Consider the following 23,459-nt stretch of genomic DNA (forward strand, 5'->3'; position numbering starts at 1 on the left):
CTATGATGTGTTTCCCTAGAGATCTTGTATATACACGGGAGCGGTAAAGCTAGGTCATATGGTAGTTGCATTTCTTTGTTGTCATTTTTTGAGAAAACATAACACTGACCACCATAATGGCTACACCAGTTTTAATTCCCATAGCAATGTAATTGTTCCTCTTTCCCCACATTCTTGCCAGCATTTATCATTATTTGAATATTTGTTGAGTACTTAACATATAATATAAAACTTGCCCTTAAACGGTTTGCCACCAAGTTGATTAACTGCAAACATAACAAGTAATGACAACTTCCAGAGTATTAATAACTGTAGTAAAAAAAGTTAGTGGCCTAGTTAATGCAATGTTTGCATCCCCAGAAGGGTAGAGAACTACCAAGATACTATCTAGCATAACATTGAAGCTGAGAAGCAAAGAAGCAATAATAATTAGGAGAATGAGACTTGAGTCAGAAGCAGCTTCACAACTTGAGCCATACCAGGTCAATAAGAGCATCACAAATAAGGGGCCTATTTTCATATAAAAGCCAGAATCCTTTGAGTATCTTGAAAACAGCAAAGAAAGTCTTCCCCTTGAGGGTTTTTGAAGATAAGATAAAGCCCGGTTGAAGAGCTTTCTCGTGAAGTTCTAACAGTAGTTATTCCGGTCACTAATGTATAAACATCCCTCTTGTTTTGACCTCTCTTTTTAATGTGCAGTTTTTGAGAAAACAAGTAAAAACATTCCCAGGCATTTCTCATCATAATACATTTCTCATTAGTTGGGCCAGGACAACTTTGAACTTTTCAAAAGAACAATTAAAAAACAAAAACAAAAACAAAAAAAACCTATCTTATTACTTCCGTTTCACTGTTCTATAGGTTTGGCAAACACTCATATGTAATATCTGTTCCCTACAACAAGAACATTTCTTCTGACACCCACCAATCTGAATAGGCACTTAACTTTCTGGGCCTGGCGTGCCTTAGCAACCTAAATGAAATGTTCCCTGCATTCTGCCTCCTTCCTCTCCCTCACCCCCCAACATTCATAATATGCCATTAAAGTAAAAGGGATTAAATGAATTATAATGCACAGAGATTACCATAACATACATAATGCACACAGATAATGGATCTTGTGACCTCACCTACATCATTGAATTCAGAGAAAGAATTCTCCCACCTCTACTACCTGATAACCAAGGGTACCAAAATTATCTCCCTTAATAAGTAGGTAAATACTCTATTTTTAAAGAAATTTTGTGAATACAAAGTGTCATGTTCCCACCCTAAGGATCTGTGTTTTCACACCCCATGGAAATGCCTACATATATCTGTGATATATACATTCAAATGCACAGCTAAAATATTCATATATACAGAACTCAAATCAAGAACTGGCCTAAAAGTACCTTGTTAGTGGGCATGCCCGAGCAGGCAGACCCAAATACAACTGGGGTCCAAGGACTAGATGAAACCTTTACTTCTGTAGACTAACAAATGAACTCACTCAAATTAATGTGTGAACTTGATGACTTCTATCATTGGAAATCTATGAGTACATACATTCTACCAATAGGTAAACACCAGCTTGGCAGTATTATCATTGCTGTTATAACAAAGGCCCAAACCATGAGCCCTTAAAGCTTTCCGGATGAAAGGCTTACAAGCAGAAAACAATCTGCCCTAGCGTTTGCTCTGCAGACTTCAAATTACTTTTCAACCTTTTCTCTGTATTTATCCAACTCATTGCAAAAGATGAAACACCTATTCCAAAGTGAGGAATGAGACTTCTGGGGGGAATACTATTTTTTAGGATGGCCTTATTATTTTCTGTTCATTCTCCCGATCTTTTATTTTTCCTTTCTGCCTAGTTCCCAGGTTTTAATTTATCATTTCTTTTCGATCACTCCACCCTCAATTTTTCAGGATGTCCTGCATCTTTTCTGTCTGCCTGGTCTTCTACCCTTTCAGAAGTACTGTCAGTTAACAGTCATATATCTTCACTCTATTCTTTCTTTTCTGTTACTATCCCCGTGGATGTTGCTTCCCAGAAGCCATGGTACCCATTCCTGGAACGGAATGGATGGCGGTCTCAGTGGTCACATAGGAAATGAGGCCAATGGAAAAGCAAGTGGGATGTACAGGCTGAGAAGTTTGGTAATGGGTTTGCATTTGAACCTAGGCAAAGACTGCCATTTCCTAACTGTGAGAAGTTTAGTTCACTCACAGCACCAAGCCCTGGCACTGATAGATCTTATAAAAGACTAACGTCATATCTATCTCACTGGGTGGTTGAAGACTGAGATAATGGTTTATATTTATTAGATTTTTCTGACTGTTACAGAACATCTTAAAGAAATGAAAGGCTTTGTTGCTGTTTGTTTGAGCTACTGACTATAGAATTAGAAGGATCAGTCTATGATTTCTTGGACCAGGTGCTTAACCTCTATCCTCTAGCTGCCTTTTAAATTGTATAGAGCCATCTAACAGGAATCCACCACTTGAAGAAATTAATGTACAAGACAAGAGCTTGTGTAGAGATTCCAGTATTAAAGCAAGAGCATGGTAGCAAACTACTAGTTAAATGTCAGGACACAGGGTACATCCACAGAGAGGAGAGGATCCATAAGCAGGATCAGTGATGTGGGCAGCTCTAAGGCTGCTGCTGCTTACAGGCAGGAGTTCCAAAAGGACTTCGGTTTTTGTAGTAATGCGTCACCTTGCCCATTTGTGTTTTAAGTTCTGGAAAATCACTCACATATTTAAAATCAGAGAAAGGAGCACCCTGCTATATAAATTATGCTTAAGCATCAATGCTAAGAGTGACTCCTGCTCTTATGTCCCACAGATCCGTTTACTTCACAAAGAGGAACTTCCGGGCACAGCTTTACCCTGCCTCCTCTTTTTTCCTGAAATAATTGTAAAATTTTTCACACATTCAAAATAATATCCAAAATATTCATGAGGGTTAAGCATGAAATTAAGAAAATGACTAGCCCTACCCATAGCACTTACTATTAGGAAAACAGCCTTGCTGGTCTCTTTGAAGTTCACCCTGTGCAAGTTCTGATTGCAGTTCTCCCTACACTACAGAGAGCTACCCTCAAATGTGGGGTTAACATTGTATCAGTATTGCTTAAAAGACGCATATATGCACACATCCCTGAAAAACACATTGTGTAGGATTCCCAGCTGTAAACTGACTCAGCACATTTGTAGACAACATCATGTTTATGAATTCTTTCAAGACTGCGAATCTCTTTCAAGATTCATCAAGATTAACAGTTGAAGAAATAAGAGCACTGCAAAGAAACTATTTATCCAGGTATGGACTTTAGGGATATTTTAAGTACTGAGTACTGGAACTATTTTATTATGAACACTTTACTATATACTTAAATTGTATCCTAGAAGAGAAAATTTAAAGACAGGAGAGTATCTCCCTAACTATTTGAAATATTGTCTTACTGAGTGTATATGAAGAAGGGTTAGTGTAGGCCTCTGTAAGCATCAAAGTCTTAGTTTATATGTATATCAATTTCAAATTCAAGAAATCTACAATAGCTCAGTGTATAGATGGTGACCCACCCACACTGTCAGAGACCCATTTCCTTCTATTATAGAGGTCACTGAATATGTACAACTTTGGTCCTCAAGGTCCTGAATGGTTTATTGACCTCTGACTGGTATATCCACCTTTATGTTGGCCATGTACATGCTTCTAAAAGGGTGGACATAGCAGTTTCAGTATTCTATCTTGGTTAAGTTTCCAATGCTGTGATAAAAAAGCATTCTGAGCAAAGGCAACACGGAGAATCCAAGGTTTACTGGCTTATATTTTTATGTCTTCATTGTCATAGAAGGCTTGAGATCATAGATGGCTTCCATCATTCAGGAAGGTGAAGTCATAAATTCAAACAGAAACCTGGAAATATAAACAGAAGTAGATCATAGAGAAATTTACTCTCCATGATTTATTCAGTATACTTTCTTACACAACCCAGGGCCACCTGCCCAGAGGTAGCACTGCCAACAATGGTTTCCTCCCAAATCAATCATTAATCAAGAAAATGTCCTGCCGACCAATATGGTGGAAGCATTCTTTCAACTGAAGTTCCCTCTTTGCAGATGACCCTGGCTTGTGTTAACAGAAAACTAGCACATGTCCTTTGGCCACACTTATGGCTTAAAGTTTCCCAGGAAACCAGGAAAAGTAATCTTTATTATGGTTGGCAATGAATTCATTATTACTTAGAAAAAAACCTGTCAACTAATCATTACCAATTCTCCTACAGTGGTTGTGCTAACTTATCTGCCTAAGAACAATGACATTTTATATCTCTGAATAGTTGAAACACCTGAAAACCTGAAATATATATGTGTGTACTGTATATACATGTATGTCCATGTATCTACTTCTCTGGAGACCAGAGTCCAGTGTTGGCTGTTTTCTGGCATTCTCTATCTTATATTTTTTACGATTTATTTCATTTTTGATTGTTTGTGTGTGTGTGTGTGTGTGTGTGTGTGTGTGTGTGTGTGTGTGTGTGTGTGTATATATGAACGTGTGAATGCGGTTGCCCTCAAAGATCAGAAAATGGTGTCACATCCCCTCAAACTGCAGTTACAGGCAGGCAATTGTAAGCCACCAGTGTGAGTGATGGGAACTGAATTCAGGTCTTCTACAAGAGCATTATGGTCTTTATGGTCTTACCTGCGAAGCCATCTCTCCAGGACCCTTTCCTTTATTTTTTTGACACAGGGTCTCTCACTGCACTTAGACATTGATGTTTTGCTTAAACTGATCCCTTGGATCTGCCTCTCTGCCTCTCATCTCTGAGGTTACGCACATGTACCACCATGTCTAGCTTTTATGTGGATGCTAGGAATCCAAAATCCGGACTTCATGTTTGCACAGCGGGTACTTAACCTTTAGGTCATCTCCCCAGCTAGATTTAATCAAAATGTTAAAGTTTGGCCAACACTATGTACGTGAAATAGTATGCCATCCTAAAAAATGTATACCACCACCAAATTGAATTTATTGATCAATTATGTAGATTTCACATTTTTGTGTTATCTTCTTCTGGTTTTTATGAGTTTTGTGTTCCTTCTAGAAGAATACAAATTCTTTGTTAGTTGATTTCTTAGGCAGATAAGTTAGCACAACCACTGTAGGAGAATTGAGTAATTGTAGGAGTAATATGAAAGCAAGCCAGTAAAGAACATCCCTCCATGGCCTCTTCATCAGCTCCTGCTTCCTGACCTGCTTGAGTTCCAGTCCTGACTTCCTTTGGTGATGAACAGCAGTATAGAAGTGTAAGCTGAATAAATCCTTTCCTCCCCAACTTGCTTCCTGGTAATGATGTTTGTGCAGGAATAGAAACCTTGACTAAGACAGTTATACAATTTGCAAAATAAAACAATGCCTTCTTTTTGTTGTCTTAGTTTTCTGTGCCTTAAAATGTTGGTTGAGTGTATGCAAGTTAAACCTGGTTCAAGAATAGCAGTTGAGTGTGATCCCAGGAGTCCTGAACTTGGATGAGCCCAGACTACATTGAAATACCCACTCAAACAGAGACAAAAGAGAGTTGTTGAAGTGATCTTTTATTTTCCCATTTTGTTTACTTTTTACATTATGATTTAAACTTAAATATCACACACTATTTTGCTATTCCACCCCATAATCAGCATCCAAACGCTGACACCATTGCATATACTAGCAAGATTTTATCAAAAGGACCCAGATGTAGCTGTCTCTTGTGAGACTATGCCAGGGCCTAGCAAACACAGAAGTGGATGCTCACAGTCAGCTAATGGATGGATCACAGGGCTCCCAATGGAGGAGCTAGAGAAAGTACCCAAGGAGCTAAAGGGATCTGCAACCCTATAGGTGGAACAACATTATGAACTAACCAGTACCCCGGAGCTCTTGACTCTAGCTGCATATGTATCAAAAGATGGCCTAGTCGGCCATCACTGAAAAGAGAGGCCCATTGGACATGCAAACTTTATATGCCCCAGTACAGGGGAACGCCAGGGCCAAAAAGGGTGAGTGGGTGGGTAGGGGAGTGGGGGTGGGTGGGTATGGGGGACTTTTGGTATAGCATTGGAAATGTAAAGGAGCTAAATACCTAATAAAAAATGAAAAAAAAAAGAAATCATTTCTCATCTCATGGTTATAATAAAGTCCCATAACTTTTTCTAAAGCTTTGCAATTTTGTCTTGCATTTATATATTTCAATGGAAAGTACTTGATATTTTCTGTATTGCGAGGGTGTGAGTACAATTCTATTTGTTTCTCCCTAGAAAACTAAAGCTAGTAGTTTCCATATAATTTGTCTCCATATAATAGTTGGATCTTTATTCATTCATTTAAAGGGCCAGCTCTGTCATGGAGAAGATCCCCTATATGTCAAGATCTCTTTCTAGGACTTAACTGTTTCTAAGTCAATCTATATGTTCTTTATATGTGTTAGTATACAACTTCCTGATATTTATAAGTAGACTTGTTAGCAAATAAATCAAGACCCTTGCTCATACCTTTCTGCTTTATATCATGTATTTTTGGTTGTTACTATTCTTGGCCTCTGGGTTTTACAAATAAATTTGAAGACTATGTCTTCTTAAAGTTCAGTTTGTCAAATTCAGTAGCACTAGGGAAAGTAATATGAAATCAACTGAATAATTTGAACAGAACCCACACATATTGGGTATTTTTATTTGTGATAACAGTAGACTTTCCATCTGGTGGTGTGTCTTCCTTAATGACTTTAAATAATACTTCACGATTTTTAGGTAGAAAAAATATTCACTTATAATCAAGATGTTCAGTGTTGAAGATGGAAAAGAAAAAGGAAATTGAAGAAATAATAGTGCCTATAGATAAGCAGAGCCCTCATCCTTGGTAATTTAGTCCCTGACTACTCTATTGCTCATAATTTATTGCAAATTTATTAGACCTCAGTAGCTCAGAAACCTAGTAGCTTATGGATGATCCTCTAATTAGTGGAATTAGAGGATGAGGCTGTTTCCTTTGATTAATTGGCACATGTGGAGTCTGGGTGCCCTCTGAGGCCCACCATTTGCATATTAAGTTACCACATATTAATGTGCTGAAATCCAAAGGGCTAGGGGCCCCATCTACCATGCAAAGGCAAAGTCCTATGGATCTAATTAAATTATCGTGTTCATGCCCCCTTCTCTTTTCTACCCACCCTGAGACAATTTTCCAAGGAGTAGTAACCCTAAAGTTAAAAAGCAAATAAACAATTTGTGTGCTTGTAGCAATTTACCACTTGCAAATTCTTTCCACATATAGTATCTTCTCTCGCAATCCTCTTGGGGAAATACAATTTTACTCCCATCTTTCTAGTGGATCTTGAGATTGATAGGTGTCCCAATTTACAAGGTATTAATTGACCAAGCTGGGATTCTGACTTGGATCCTTTTATGCCAAGGTCAGAGTTGTCTTCACTATCCCATGTTGATGTGTTAGAAATTTATCCCAAATGTTATAATAAAAATAGGAAGAAATATTACTCTTCTAACACCACCATGTTTTCCAGAAACCAATTATTCTCATTGTTTTGGTGGAAAGAGGAAGGTTAAATGTTAAATGGAACCAAAAGAAAAAAAGCTTTATTTTGTACAGGAAGGGAAAGCATGGTATTAAATGAGAACCAATATGCATACAGGAGGTAGTGATAATTCTGCATCTCAGGATTTCATACTAAGACGAAGTGGCTACTTGATTGCAATTCTAGCGCAAATGTCAATTCTGTGCCTGAACAAGTTGATCATTAAGGTCTCTTTTTTAGAAGACTTCTTAAAAAAAAAATGCCACCATTTTGCTGGACCAAAGAACTTTGCAGGCCAGTGTCTCTTCTGAGCATGTCAGAGTGGAGACATGAAGGAAGGGAGCTATTTTAGACAACAGGTGGTTCCAGAGGCCAAAAACTCTGCAGCGGTCTCCTCGGTGGCGCTTGTCACAAAGTATATTATCTTTGCTGGGTTGGAAGGGGAGAATATATTTGAAAGGGTTTAATAAAGGTTCTGAAGGACTCTCTTGGTATAAATACCTATTATTCCTGTCAGTGCTACTTAAGAACAGCAGGAGGGGCGCATTTCAAAGGGAAGTTCTGCATCTATTCCCAGGAGCCCAGTGGATCCACAGCTGCCCAGGTCCTTAAGCAATCTGTAAAGCTAGCCTCCAGAAAGGGAGGGGCAGGAGCATCAGGAACTAAGGCTCTCCTTTCTACTGTAGGGTATTCGTTGAGGAACTCTTTTGGGGATTCTTCTGGTCCTTTTTCTAGGGGCTGAGGCTCCACCCCATCAGCAGCAGGAAGGTGGGGGGTTGGGCTTAGTTAGCTACCTGAAGGGTGACAAAAACTGAATTTGTTTCAAGCCGGATTTTTTTCTGAGTCTCGAAAAGTGAAAAAAATACTGTGTTGTTGTTGTTGTTGGTGTTGGTGGTGGTGTTGGTGGTGGTGGTGGGGTGGTGGTGGTGGTGGTGTTTTCATGATTTCTTAAAGGAAGCTTCAAGCTCACCTTTACAAAAGCTGAAAAAAATGAGAATGGGTCGTGGCCTCCAATCTGGAGGAGGATAGCCAACTGGCTGTGATCTGCCCGTTATTTTCGGCTGCCTCTCCTCACTTTAGAAGGCTGAAAAACACATCTGCATAGAAATGATAATATGAAACGGTCTTATGAGAAAGCCCTGTTGCTTAATGGCCTATATCTTGCTTTTCTCTACCCTGCTCACCTCTCAGCATCCTGGCCTCCTGGAAAATAGTATTTGCCTCTTGGTGATGCTCCCTCCCTTGTCTTGTTAAGCTGCTGCCGCAAAGGAGAGCCAGGGATGGATGGCAGACAGGTTTAATGTGGCTTGCACGGAGCAGTCCAGTTTTGCCGGTAGGAGGGCCACAGCTGGGGAGATATTACCCAGCTCTGGTAATTGACATCAGCTGATCAAAGTCACTGACCTGACAGCTAACGGAGGACCTTTCTTTGATCGCTGCTTCATTTGGGGTGCAATTGATTAAAAACAGAAAAAGCTGTCTGTTCATGTCCTTTGTGTTTGCTTTTCCTTCACCTTTGGTTCCAGAATGCTCAGGATAGTATTTTGGCAGGTAATAGTTTATATCATAGAAAGCTGATTGATAAGCTTCTAATTATTTTTTCCCTGGGGGAGGGGGTGCAGAATATAAGAGTCTGCAGGATCAGCTCAATGGCAATACCAGCAACATGCTGGAGATGCCATTACATCCCCTCCAAGAGGAGGGGAACAGGGACAGCACTCAGGAATTGCTTCCTGCAATATGTCAGCTGAGAAAATAAAAGCACCGATTTTGGGGGCCTGCCTGAGAGATCTCAGCAAACGCCAAAGCATTGCTTGTAGAGGGAGAAGTGTGACTCCAATCTCCAGGCAATGCCAGGTTCTGGCTCCAGTGGGTAGGCAATGGCATCCTTTGGCTCCAGTGGGTAAATAAAAGCTGTTATGCTAACTTGTGAATTCTCCAGGGTTTACTAGCACTGTGGTAGCGTAGTACCACAGTCTGGGCTGCTTAAAGAAGAGGAAATTTAGGTAGGTGATGGTGGTAGTCATGGTGATGGCACAGGCCTTTAATCCCAGAACTCTGGAAGCATAGGCAAGGGTGTCTCTGAGTTCAAGGTCAGCCTGGTCTACAGAGTGAGATCCAGGAGAACCAGGGCTACACAGAGAAACTCAAAATACTTAGGGGAGATGGGCGTTAAAGAACATCTCACCTGATTTGGATGCTAATTTTTCTTGGGTCCTTTCCCACCTGCTTGCAAATGGCTTTCTTTTCCAGGCATCTTTACTTGTGTTTCCTTCTGTAGACCTCAGAGTCCACATTCCCGCATGGGAGGGTAGCAGTTACCTTGGAGGAGGGTCTCCTCTGACTTCCATCTTTACTTCATTAGTCTTGAAATAGCATATTCCAAAATACAGGGATTCAGTGTATCTCATAATAAAATTATGTCTGGGCCATTTTTCAGCCAGTCAGCGTGACCCATACCCTGAAAGACCACCTGACCTGCCTCCCCACTCCTTTGCCACCAGAACATTGTGTGATCTCTCTTCTTCTATAGAGGTTTTACCATTGGAATCCTAATACAATTTTTATGATAGATATAATAATAGTACCCAGTACTTGTACTGACAGCTTTAAAGCAATATTTCCATTCAGTGAGTGCCTACAGTCTAGCAGTGTGAACGAACAGCACTGCCTTGCATTAGTCAGTTAGGCCTCATCACAAGTCTGTGAGGTAGACACAATTCTAGATGTATAAACTCAGGCCCATCAGGCATTTTGTCCCTGGGTGAGTGAGATGCTCTGTTTTGTGCATAGCTAACATTCATGTTCTGAACGTCATCATTTTGTTGTATCAATCAGCCATCATCAATTTACAAACCTCCCTATTTTCCAAACATATCTTCATATAAAGTCCATTATAACATCAAATATACAACATTAAAAAGGGACTCTGAGCATCATCACCTATCGGTTGGAAAGCCCTATCCTTACATCATACCTAAAGTCTTTGTACTGCCAGCCCCTGGGCCCTGAGTACATTGACCACTGTCTCGTGTGGTCTGATTTTCTTTTCCTCATTATGAGCCCTATATGCTGTCTTCCTTACAAGAAAGAATCTAAGAGTAAAACTCACATTTTCCCCTCCACAGAGCATTGTGTGAAGCCCTTGGACTTGATTCTTAGTGGCATCTAGTGATAGCAATGAAAGAAATAACTAGGGCATATTAAATGTGTACCATATTCTACATTACCATTAAGGAGCCACAGAGAGTCTAGATCAGGAGCCAATTTCTGAGCCCTTGTTCCGACCACAGGTGTTGTGTGTGAGGGAAGTGGAACTGGCCAGTCATTAGGCACCCCTCCAGGTACTCTGCAGGGTGTTGTGCGTGGGCCTTATTTATTCCTCTCCACAGACTATGGGGAGGCCTGCACCCTTGGCCTCACTTCCACCAGCTTCCCCTGACAAGAAGAATGTCCAGAAATTGATCTCACTCAAGGGGAAAAGCTGTATCATTTAGAGACAAAAATAAGAAAATGCGTTTAACGCTTCAGTTGCTGAACCCTGTGCAGAAAAACAGCCTTCGCAGTCACCCGTCTGCAGAAGCGAGTCTGCCGCAGAATATTATCTTCCCATCCTCTCTGCCATATGTTCAAGCAATCTGTGTTCCCCAGCCTCTATTAATACACCAAGTCAGAGGCAGTGGGGTTCAGTGGGCTAAGCAACAGCCTGGAAAATTGAGGGGTGTGAGTTCTAATTCCATCCCACCCCTTGGCTTGCTGGCTGACCTTCAAGGAAGTCATAGCATCCCCAGCTTGCCCTCCATCTCCTCTTCATGTTTCCCCCAAGGTTTACAATGTCTGAGCAAAGGGAGAAGAACCATGGACAGTAACAGATTCAGGGTGAAATTGCACAAATGCCTCTGAAACTTTTAAATGTGTGCCATTGCGGGGGGGGGGGGGGGACACTGTCCTAAGTTGCCATTAAGAAATGACCCCTGAAAGTAGTCATTGGCAACATAGCTATAAGGTTGAACCTGTATTTAAGTTTGTTAAGATTAACATCACACCATGCTACTTACAAATAATTGTTACCCTCATTGATCTTCATTATATCAGTTTTATATTATTATAAAATTACCAGGCAAAGAACTTGGCAACCCAAGAACATATGTAGCTGTCCTCAAATTCTCCATAAATTTAAATTTACTTAAAAAATTGAATATTAATAAATAATAAATAAAATATAAGCTTAAATATGTGCATGTCTATAAAATAAAAATACATTCACTTCAAAACTATAATAGGACCAGATTGGTTATTGCTACATTTTCTGACAATTTGGTCCTATCCTCTCCCATTCAGGGATCAGAACACCTTCCCTCTTCTGTTACTCCATTCCTAAGAAAGCTAAAGTGATGGGCAAAACACAGGTAACATAAAGTTAGTAGACAATGATGTAACATAAGAAAATGATGTAGGTACAAATGGAGACTGTATTATTTTTGAAAGCTATTTTGCAAAAATAATCATCATATCTGTTTTTGCTGTCATTTTAAAGATTTCTTTTTGTTTTTGTTTTTTTTTTCTGTTTTTACAGACAATAGGGTTTTTTTTTTCATGCAATATATTCTAATTTTGCCTCCCCTTACTTCAACTCCTCCAAAATCCTTCCCTTTGTCTGCCTCTTGTTAGAAAACAACCCGGTTTTTAGAGAATAATAAAATAAAATACAACAAAACCAAACAAACAAAGATAGGACAAATATCTTACAGAAAAAAAAATCACAGAATAGTCTTCCTTTCTACAAACCAAATTTCAAAGATAGCACAAGGACTTTAAGATAACTGGCTGTTGAGATTGTATTTAAAGTGGAACTTCCAAGAACAAGAAGGCTTTGAAGATGGGGGATGGAGGCAAAGGTAAATGGTTTTCTACAAGTTTGAGGCCAGCCTAATATACATGGCAAGTTCCAGACTAGTCAAGTCAGAACTACATAGGAGACCCTATTTCAAAGCAAACAAAAATGGTGGGCTTTATGTCTAGAAAGCCCTGAGAAGCAGCACAATAGTAGGATGGCTGCTCTCTCAAGGAGGCTGTAGGGAAATTAGAGTTGAAAGGATGAAGATCCTCAACCCAAGAACACAGTTGATTCAGAATACACAGAAGGGACTCCAATCACTGATCTCAGTCACCCCAGCCTCTTGCCCAGTCTTTCCTCTGGTCTGATTGTAAGCCTCTTACACAACTATAGGGAACTGCTGTGGCGGAGCCCTCAAACACTTCCTAAATGTTATCATATAGTACAATAGGTGTAGGTAGCCTGAGTTTGACAGGGGACACCACTGTGAGCCTGTGATATGCCTCAGTTTGATTGTTTATCTTCAGTGTTAACTTAATTTTTATATGAAAACTCTAATCTTTACTGTTGTTTGTACTGTTTTTGTTTGGGGGCGCTGTTTGTTTGTTTGTTGTTTGTTTGTTTGTTTTTCGGTGCTTGGGTGGAAATCTGTGTATCAAAACCCAGTGCCTTGTCATTAATATTAGTCAAGTTCTCTACTGAGATCTCCACTCCCAGGTGCCTGAGTCCCTGACCAGTACAGTGTAGAGTAAGAACTGAGTCCCTACACAAGTACAGTGTAGAGTAAGAACTGCAGAGATGTAGCCCACACCTGGCTCATTCCTTCTTATGACTCAGATAACAGCCATATAATGTTTTATCCGAACATTTTAACTAACACACACACACACACACACACACACACAGAGAGAGAGAGAGAGAGAGAGAGAGAGAGAGAGAGAGAGAGGCCACTTATCTTTTTGTGCCTTATTTATATATCTTGTCTCATGCACACCTTGCTCTCCAGAGAGCAAGTATTATACAAAATGTGTGTATATTTATAACCACTAAACATAATACAATGTTTCTGTACAATAGATGGTTAATATATCTTAGTGAGAAATTTATAAATTTGATGCCAGTGCAATTTTGTGAACATGGTATATTAAGATATTTCAGTAGAACATGGTATATGAATATGAACATGGCATATTATGATAGTTGGTTAGAGAGGATATCAGGACTGAGCCAAGAACATGGATAAACATACAGAAATTTTTAAAAGACATCTTTAGAAAACAGAAAAACTCTATTTAGATTATAAAAATTGGATGCAAGGTCAAACTTTGCCACCAGGTTACAAGATGAAACATCAAAACATTAAGAGGAAAAAGTGTGGTGCCAGTCATGTACAGAAAGCCTGGCACAAGTTACTCAGACTAAGTCAGCCATGGGGTCCAGAATCAACAGAAGCCAGTCTGGCAACGAGAATTGATATAGTGAGGAGGAAATAATGATGAAACTATTTTAAAAGTCTGGATCAGTATCCTCCTCCTTGATCAAAGACTATGGTATAAGCATCATCCAATTAATGAAAGATGCCTGAAAAAGAATGTGTTTTATTTGCCAGTCATCTTAAATCCATATGTTTGATTTTAAACATACTGCCCTTTGTTCTTTTCTATATTTGGCCTCAACATTGATAGAGCTTGGCTTTAGTACATATGAGCTCTACTTGTGTGCAGCACCTAACAAATCCAAAATCAACACACCGGAGACCTGCATTTCCCCACTACTTCCTCTTTCTCCATTCACCATGTCTGTTTAAACTTTGATGGTCTTTTGAAAAAAAAAAATTCCACCACCCACCACCACCACCACCACCAAGTCAAAGCAAAAGGAATCCCTACATATTAAGAACAGATTGTCCACTCTTTGTGGGGAAGTAGCTCCATACCTGTCTACAAAATAAGCAAGCAAGTCGATAGCATGTTATCAGCAGGATCTCTTGGAACTAAGTGGAGAAATGACTGAGAGTGAAGCAGGAGACGCTGTGGTTCAGCAAACAGCTACCATGTAAATCTTCCCAGTAGATCTGTGGTCTCTGTCCAGTGGTTCATTACAGCTTAGATGCCAGAGATGAATAGAGGAAAGACATGTCCAGTAGGCAGGCTTAGAAATAAAGTAAGTGAATTAAACGAACCTTTAATAAACGTTAACCAAGAAGTTACGAATTTAACACGACAGTGGGGATCAAAAGGAAAGATCAGGAGATAAGCAAAAACAAATAAACATTCAATATGGAAAGGAACACAATATTTTTAGACTGTTATATTTGACCAGAAGAAGTACAAGAACTAAGGTAATAAGACACGGGGTCTTTATTTTATCTCAGGAGGTCAGGGACAGTGTCTCACAAAGAAGACAGGTGACAGGACACCTAGAAGGTAAGAGTAAACTATCTGTGCAAAGCACTGGGCAATGGCAGTCCAGTAGGAGGGGTCAGGAGGTCTAAAGGCCACAGTGCAACAAAGGACTAAAGAGGTAGAAAGCAGGAGAGTGTCAGCTCCTGGTTAGACTTGAACCTTTGCTCGCCCCTGCACAAGATGGAAAACTCCATTTGCCCTCCGTCCCCCACCACAAACAGAGAAAATACCCCTGCCCCCTCAGAAAAAACTGCAGGCTAACAAGTCATCTTTCCTTGTCTCCATGTTTCCAGCAACCCACCCCAGAGTGCTTGCCCAGGGGCTCCGTTTTTGAACACATAGGGGAGCAATTCCAGCTTCCAGTCACCACTCCTCACCTAAATTCTATAAAACCACCTCGCTTTAGCCCAGATGCTTGACTTCATTGACCTCCACATGTGAGATCAGTGAACGGGCCAGGAGAGCTGCCTCCTAAGAAACCTGCCTTTTTCTACTTCTAATCTTGTCTAATCTGGCCAATATGTGCATTACCAAGGAGAGGAAAAAGCTGATCACGCCTTATACCAGTGGTTTGTTTTTTGTTTTTTGTTTTTTCTTTTATTGGATATTTTCTTTATTTACATTTCAAATGTAAATATCCCCTTTCCAGGCCTCCCCTCAGGAAACCCCCCTCACTCTGCCTCTATGAGGGTGCTCCCCCACCCACCTATTTCTGCCTTCCAGTCCTGGCATTCCCCTACACTGGGGCATCGAACCCCCAAAGGACCAAGGGCTGCTCCTTCCACTGATGTCCAACAAGGCCATCCTCTGCCACAGACACGACCGGAGCCATGGGTCCCTCCATGTGTACTCTTTGGTTGGTGGTCCAGTCCCTGGGAGCTCCTGGATGGTCTGTTCTGTTGACACTGTTGCTCCCCACAAGGGGCTGCAAACCCCTTCAGCTCCTTCAGTCCCTTCTCCAACTCCTCCAAGGGGGAGCCCCGTGCTTAGTGCTTAGTCCAGTGTTTTGTTTAGTAGGCTGTGGATTAAGTTACCCTTATGAGAAGAGAGAGTGGGTAAAAATCCGAAATGGCTTTTCCTTAAGGAATTTCTATTTAGCTGATCATAGAGCTCTCTCTCTCTCTCTCTCTCTCTCTCTCTCTCTCTCTCTCTCTCTCTCTCTGTGTGTGTGTGTGTGTGTGTGTGTAGAAAGAGAAATTTCATCAGATTAATGCTATTTGACAAATGGGTTTTGATACTCAGCGTTGGTCTAATTTCATTCAATCCACGGCTGTGATGTACGAATGGCTCAGAACAAGAATTTGTAATGGAAAATAAACCCACCAATTATATTGGCTGCGCTATTTCTCGAAAAACTACATAAAACAAATGGTTGTGCATGATTTATAAATGGGTTACAATAGTTGGAGAAGATCTGAATGTAAACACAGGGGACTTTCTCCCTGACTGGTTCTACTGACTGAGAAGAGGCTCTGGGACAGCCTGAAGGAAGTTCGATTCCCAGTTCTACTGCTTCTGTTCAGAGCTTAACTGTCTGTCTAGGTTGTATGTTGAAGGCACGGTTATCAGCCTAGACACTATTGCAGGATGTTGTAACCTTTAAGAGGTGAATCTAGAAGACAGGGCATCAGGGGGGCACACCCTAGAAGGGGATATTTAGTCCTCAGCCCTGTTTTCTATGATTCCTGACCACTTGCTGTTGAGCACTTTCCCTCACACTCATTACAGAGGCATTTTGCATCAGAATAGATACAAAGACAATGGGGCAAGAGACCCTAAGCTGAAATCTGAAACCCAGAGCCAAAGTCCTTCCTCCTTGGAAGTCCTTTTTTCTCAGGCATTTTAATAAGTGAGAGAAAACTAACATACCTACCAATTACCTTTTCTGTGATTTTTGGTCACACTATTTCAATCCTGTATGGATTGGAAGGAATGGAATTTTCTTGCCTGTAACATGGAACTAATGGCCTTTGGCATATTGTTCCTGGTGAGGTTACAGTAAATATTAAAGCATCGTGCATAACGATAGTACACAATTATCGTTAAGTGATAAGCTTTAATATTATAGTAATTTCTGCTATTCCTGAAGCTGATAGTTTTGGGTTTTGTATTTATGTATCTTGTTGCCACCTATCCACTTCACATTGTGGACTCTACTCAACCTTATGCCACTTGGAAAGACAACCAAACTATTTGAATAGCCAAGGATGAAGGGTGGTAGAAATAGCATGGAGACTAAATGAGAGAAATCGCAACCTGCTTTTCTAATATGACAATGGCTGCATCTTGGAATGTACTTTTATTTATTTATTTATTTTTCTCTACTAGGGTACCTGAATGTTAAAGGGGTAAAAAAAGATCTCATTTACAGGATATCATGATGGTCCTGCAATGAGCTACCTAGTTCTAACCTGAGCTCTACTTCACAGGTATATCCCTGCAATAAAGTAAATGTTACCTTTATGCACAGCTTGAAGGTTCTACCCAAAGAACTCAAAGATAGTTTCTGTATTTGCCCATTAACACTCTTCCAAATGGGTACTCCTGAAAGTGACTTTCCTATTAGCCAGTTTCCATTTGAGGGTTGCTAAATAAGCTCTCACATAATAAGACTATAGAAACATAACCAACATGGTTCCCCATGATGGCAGCTCACTTGAAGTTTATTTTTATACTTTCACAGGTTTCTGTTGTTTCATTCTTTCATGTTTAATGGTTAACGTATCAGCCTGAGTCTAGGTCATCATTAGGTATGGGTCAGAAGGCAGTATTTCAGAAATTATTTTATGAAAATGTATCGTGAATTATAATGCACATATAGTAGAGATTGAAAGTTCTAAGTATATTGATGACTTTCTAGAAAATAAAATTCTGTCATTATCACTTCCCATGACAAAAAAATAAAAACATGGTCATGTACCCCTCATGTCCAGTATCACCTCTTCTAAGGAAGCCACCCTTAGGACTACTCACCTAGTCCTAAAACATTAGTGTTTTCCTTTCCCATGTTTATTTATCTGTTTCTTTCTGTATCTGTTGTAGTTTTTGTGGGTTTGTTTGTTTATTAAACTTTTTCTTATAATACATTTTGATTATATTTTTGTACTCCAACTTCTTTCAGGTCCTCCCCATCCAACATCATTTTCTTTCTTTCTTACTCTCAAAAAACAAACAACCAAATAAACAAAAACAAAACAGTAAGACAGAAAATACAACAAAGAGCACATAAAAACATGGAGTTCATTTTGTATTGGCCAACTATTTCTGCACATGAGGTGGGTCTTCTCTGGAGTATGGTTGATACGTCCCATGTCACTCCATTAGAAAAAGCTGGTTTTCCCTTTCCCAATAGGTACCAATTGTGAATAGATTCTCAGTAAGGGGTGAGACTTTGTATTCTCTTTTCCTTCTCAGGGCTAGGACTTTGGTTTGAACTTGTAAGAGTCCTGTTTATGCTTTCAGACTCTTGGTGAATTCATGTGTATATCTGATTTGCCCTGTTATGTCTGAAGATACTGTTTCTTTTGAACTCTATACCACCTCTGGCTCTTACAAACCTTCTGCCTTCTCTTCTGCATAAATTCCTAAGTGTTGAGGGAAAAGTTTGATAAAGGCATCCCATTGGCTCAGTGCTTGAAAGTCTCTCAATCTCTGAACATTGTTTATTTGTGGGTCTCTGTATTACTTGTCTACTGCAAGAAGATTCTCTGATGTGGCCTGGTTGATAGCAATATGTCATGTGTATTTTATATCTGTGCTTCTTTAGTAGAATAATAGTATTAGCTTCCCATCCCCGGCCAATGACTTATCTAAGATGGGGGTTCTTAGCAACTTTAGCAGTGTGTTAAGTGTAGTTTCCCTTGCAGGAATTCCTGAGTGGACCTTACATACAATCAAAATGTGGTTGGTTACTCCCATAACATTTGTGCCACCAATGCACCAGTACCTTGCAGTCAGGTCACTGGAGCAGGTTGCAGGATTTGTAAATGGATATTAGTGATTATTTTTCTCCTCTAATAGCATGCAAATCAGTAAGGGTGAATGCCAATCAGTAAGGATGAGGCTTCTAATTGGGAGCCAGGTTAATTTTTTGTTTGTTTGCTTTTTAGATGTTTTGTCATGTTGCCCTGGAACTTGTTAGGTAGACCAGGCTGCCCTTAACATCACAGCGGTCATATTGCCCCAGTTTTCTGAGTGATGGGATTATAGGTTATATGGAATAAATCCAGGCGTTGTTTTTTTCTATTTTACTAGAAATATGATCACATAACATGTGTGCTTTAGTATCTACATCTTCCACTGGGTATTAGGTATGTATTTCATTTAAAAATTTATATGTCCTTCTACTAATGGACAGTTTTGATTTTTCCCTATTATCTATATCTGAGAATTTCAGTACAGTATTCTTAGAAATGGTAGCCATTCTCTTTATAAATAAATATTTAAGACTTCATAAGAAGATTTTACTTGTGTCTTAAGTTTCTTAAAGAGATATTAGGTTAATTTTATCTAAATATTTTTGACATTTCTTGTCTAGTTATGATAATCCTTTTCTAAAATATAGCTTATTATCACCTGAGATTTAAATTAATTTGCTAAAAGTTGTTCACAGTATCAAGTTACTGCATTGTTAATGGCACTGAATTCAACAGTATCTTATAACAATCCCTGATATAGAAAATTTATGAATAGTGTCTTTTTACTAACTGTATTACATGGAGTTTATCATTGTATTTCAGTTTATTAGTGTTTAATCTTTTCATGGAAATGATATTAGGTTTATACTCTTTATAGTATAAAGAATATAGTATAAAGAATATTTGCTTTTATTATTTATACATTTTATTATTTGTATTTTAATTATTGATATCATTTTATTATTTCTTGAAGTAGAAGTGATGCCACTGACTTAAAGACTTTAAAATATATATTTATCTAAACATGTAAATTGGGGCTCTTGGAGAGATGGCTCAGCAGTTAAGAGTATTTATTGTTTTCAGAGAGATTCCTGACTCAGTTCCTGTACCAGTCACCTGGAACTCCAGTTCTAGGCACCATTATGGCCTTTCTGGGCACCTATTTGCACATGATACACATACACTAATGTGATCAAACAAAGACACATAAATTAAAGAATAAATATTTGGAAAGACCATATAAATGGATTCCCAGAATAATTTTAAATTTTTGTATCTATTTTTATTGTTACATTATTGAAAATAGTCCACATTTTCACTGTAATTTTTTTTCTTCTTTTTGACCCATGCTTATTTGTAAGTGTGGCTTCATGTAAATTATTTGAAACTTTTCTAGCTACCTCTTCAGTGTTGTTTATTTCTAGATTATTATTATTATTATTATTTTATTATTGGTTTTTCGAGACAGGGTTTCTCTGTTCCATTGTATGTTGGGTTGGCCCTGTTGCTCAGGTGGTTGGGGTCTAAGTTCACACGTATTCTTCCCCTATACAGTCAAGGCAGTGTGGGAATGGACAGTACTTATTAGTGAAGGGTGCTTCTTATCACTATGGTGACCATTGACAAATCAAGGATCCTTGGCCTTTCTACTGAAAATTCTGTTACAGATGGGGAAGCCAGGGAAGGAGCTTGAATCACAGTATCACAGTGTTGAAAGGTTTTTGACATGATGTTTCATATTAGTAAAGGAAGAGAAGACTTTTTTTTTTTTTTTTTTTCGAGACAGCCTTTCTCTGTGTAGCCCTGGCTGTCCTGGAACTCACTCTGTAGACCAGGCTGGCCTCGAACTCAGAAATCCGCCTGCTACTGCCTCCCAAGTGCTGGGATTAAAGGCGTGAGCCACCACCGCCCGGCTTCTAGATTATTTTTATTGTGGCCACAAAACTTACTCTATAAAGAATTTTGATTTTTTTTTTCAAAGTTTTTGACTCTTGCCCAAGATGTGGTAAATTTCTGTGAATCTCCCAAGTTCATTTGAACCAAAGATGCTTAATGTTGTGCATATGTATAGAGTTTTGTGTGCATTAGACAGATGACGATTCAACTCAGTTTTTATGCCCTCTGTATTCTTAATTTTTCTCATCATGTTATCAATGATTGAAAAGGCATATTATTCTGACTGCTAACTTTTCTATTTCTCCTTTGAATGAGACAATTTCTGCTTTATACATTTTGAGCTGGTGCAGCTATGTGCATCTACTCTGGAATTGTGTATCTTCTAATTATTGCTTTTCTATTGTTAGAGAATATCCTTCTTTACCTCTGTTAACCTCTGCCTTACTTTGGTTTTAATTCCATTTTAGCCATATGACCTTTCTTTAGCTCAGTGTTTGAAAGCTTTTACCTTTGGGGTATAAATTCTGTTTGTGTCCTGGTATTTAAGGGATATTTCTTTAAAGTAATGCATCAGTTGATATTTTGGTAACCAGTCTAGCAATCTGTCTTTACATTGCAGTGTTTCCTGTATCTGTATCCAGCACTAGTGTAGACATTTGTAAAATGATATTATTTTTTTTTGTAAAATGGTATTATTATCTTCTTTTCATTATCCTATAAATGCTTCTACTCTTAGTTTTTGTTTTTTTTTTTAATTTACCTTTATTTCAAGCGCCAGGTAGCCAAGGTCTTTCACAGAATTCACTCTGATTTTCATTTCCTAGCACCAGTCTACTGTAATCTCTGCTAAGCATCCTCAATCTTTTAGCAACTGTTTGGTGCTATATTTCTTGGCATCTTGGAAATGGATGTATACCTTCAGGGAAAGTTTGTTCAGATTCCAAGATCATGACCCCTCATAGTCTGGTGCTGGACCTGCTGTTTCTCTCAGTCATGCCCACATACTATGAGTCAACAAATGCTAAACCTTTGCCCTCTTATTCCCCCAAGTCCAGTTGAACGGATTGTTTTCTATACCAAAACTTCCAAGGGCTTTCTTTAAACAAAACAAAACAAAACAAAACAAAACAAAACAAAATCCCATTAGTTGTATTATGTTATGCAATATGATATTTTTACATTTGTACATTGTGGCACTTGAATTATGCCAACTAATACCTCATATACCTATATTTTGTGGTAAGAACATTTAGAATTGACACACAAAAATCATTAAGCTGTGCTTAAGAGTTTGACAATAAAACAATCTCTTCTTAAAACTTATATCTTCAAACTTCAGAAGACAAGTATATTAAAGTTGCCTTAACAAAGATTTACTGACTAGGGGCTGAAGTAATATCAATAAGAACTCAAAAAGTAAAATTTGCTTTTTGATGATCCACCCATGAATAATTGAGAAGCAGATCAAGTTTTCTACTTGAGCAAAGTTACTGTGATAGCAAAGACTCTATTAAATGGGAAATGTTTTTTTTCTTTCATTTTTTATTCATTCTTTTAGAATTTCATACAATGTATTTTTTATCATATTCATCCCCTCTGCCAACTCCTCCTAGACTCGCTATTTTTCTTTATCCCTCCAATTATGTCTTCTTTTGATTTAAACCCCATCAAATACTGCTCATTTAGCTCTTATACACTTTGAACTTGTGGCTTTCAGTGGGGTACAGACAACCCAACAGAGTTAACATCCTTAAAAAAAATGACTCTCCTTCACCCAAAACCTGCCCAGTACCTATCAGTTTTCCATAGCGCCTTAGTTAGAAGTGGCTCTTTGTGTCTGTCCTTATAGTCCATGCTGTGATTTTTTTTCTGGTCTGAGCCTACAGAGGATTTGTGCATTCTCTCTCAACTGCTGTGAATTCATACGTGAAACTGCCCTGCTGTATCCAGAAAACACTGTTTTCCTACAGGTTCTCATCTTCTTATATTTTTCTCCCCATCTTCCACCATGGTCCCTAAGCCTTGGGAAAAGGGGTTATGGTATAAATGCCCTGTTTAAATCTGAATGTTCTTTAATATTTTATTTTCTGCTTCTTGATTGGTGTCTGTGTGAAGTGCCATTCACTGCCAAAAGAAGATTCACCAATGAGAATTAAGAGTTGCTTGGATATATGGGCACAAAGTTAAGTCACTAGGAATGGGTTAGCAGAATAACAGTCATAGGTTCATGCCTGACACCTGTGACCTGTCTAACCACAAGTTCTTTGCCCAACCACGGTGCTAGGCATGGGTTTTATCATTTGCAGTGAGATCTAAATCAAATGAAAATGTGACTGGTTATTCCTATGATATTCATGCCACTGTTGTTGCACCAGTAGGTGTGTCCTTGCCAGGCTAGTCTTTATTATAACCCATAAGGTTCACAGTCGGACACAACTGATGGTGATTTTTCTCCTCCAGTAGCAGTCACCCCTTCCACTCTATGAGAGATAGATAGCTTATAGGGATGAGGCTTCTGTGTCAGTACTACTTTGATTTCCCCCCGTCTTATGAATCAAGTATGCGGGATCTTTGGAAATAGCATTTCAATGTCACATTCTGGAAGGTAACCAACACCAATGGCAATATCCTATAACGTTTGAGGGTGGTCTATGGAACACTACTGACCAACGGTTGTAAATAAGTAACCCATTCCCAGCACTGACCCATGTATTTGTTAGCCTCTGGCAAGTAGAAGCATTGTTCTCTTGTTACAGGGTAACTTCATTTAAACACTTTCTATGTGTGTATGTGTATGTTTTAGTCAGTTTCCACACACATGACATTTTAAAAAGGTGTT

The 23,459-nt window shown here is 39.0% G+C and overlaps 2 protein-coding genes across 7 annotated transcripts in view; both read left to right on the forward strand.

Moving 5' to 3' along the window:
* Positions 1 to 23,459, forward strand: part of Lsamp (limbic system-associated membrane protein) — a 2,197,426-nt gene that overhangs the window by 2,021,983 nt on the left and 151,984 nt on the right. The gene's annotated exons all lie outside the window — the stretch shown is intronic.
* Gm52229 (predicted gene, 52229) overlaps positions 1 to 23,459 on the forward strand; it is a 105,939-nt gene that overhangs the window by 41,782 nt on the left and 40,698 nt on the right. The window contains exon 1 of the mRNA XM_030249356.1: positions 1 to 23,459. This exon is cut by the window's left edge and continues 41,782 nt beyond it; it is cut by the window's right edge and continues 40,698 nt beyond it. The gene's annotated coding sequence lies outside the window, so the exon portion shown is untranslated.

This window comes from Mus musculus, chromosome 16 (assembly GCF_000001635.26).
Source record: "Mus musculus strain C57BL/6J chromosome 16, GRCm38.p6 C57BL/6J".
In the NCBI taxonomy this organism is placed as follows: Eukaryota; Metazoa; Chordata; class Mammalia; order Rodentia; family Muridae; genus Mus; species Mus musculus.